This window comes from Pinus tabuliformis, chromosome 7 (genome assembly GCF_031772625.1).
Source record: "Pinus tabuliformis cultivar Carrire ecotype Pingquan chromosome 7, CPIR1, whole genome shotgun sequence".
Lineage (NCBI taxonomy): Eukaryota > Viridiplantae > Streptophyta > Pinopsida > Pinales > Pinaceae > Pinus > Pinus tabuliformis.
The window spans coordinates 1,465,975,467-1,465,976,332 of NC_142293.1; positions in this window are offsets into that span (position 1 = coordinate 1,465,975,467).

The window sequence follows — 866 nt, forward strand, 5'->3', positions numbered from 1 at the left end:
ATATGATGCACACCACAATACAACTATTGGAAGCATGTGCACTAGGTCTACATTTATCGCCCGTGTTTTTCATCAAATAATAAATCCATATAGACAATTAAATCTATTCTAAATGCAAGTCTAATCTTGCATGAGAACATAATATGGTGATAGTAGCTATACAAACATAATATGCAATGCATCCTAAGCTACCATGCATAACATGTGATATTATAAGTATAATCATACACCCAATGCAACCGACATATTATAAGATCAATATCATTCCTCTTATCCTTATGATCAATCATGAGATAAATCCAAGAACAAGCATAACAATAACAATATGCAAGATCATAAGGGTGAGAGGTGGGAAAATAAGAAAACCATTCATCATGGAAGGGAGTCGTGGATGAAAGGAATGAATCCAACTTGGACCATCAAATTCTTTCTTGCAAACAAAGAATGGAGGATCCAACAATCAAGCTCATGAGCCCCCTTTCAAGAGCCTCCTTGCTAGTGTCAATCTTCATGGTGGCCTTAGGGGCACAAGGGGTAAAATGAGGGAATGGTGGGCACAGAGGATCCCGACAATTATGTTGCACCATATAATGATCACATTCAAAAGGGGGTAACCAACTAGCTTCACCATCCTCAATGCTCATGCCATGAAGAATGATAGGAGGGTCCAAAGAAGACTCAAATATACATCCATGATCATAAGGTAAGGCAAAGCAAGGTCTCTATTAATATCATCATCAGCATCATAGATAGGGTCCTTATTGTGAAAATTTCAAAACTGAAATCCTATTACAGCAACTGGAATTAATTCTTCTAATTGTTAATTAATTTAACAATTTATTTGCTATGGCAAATACTAAATTAAT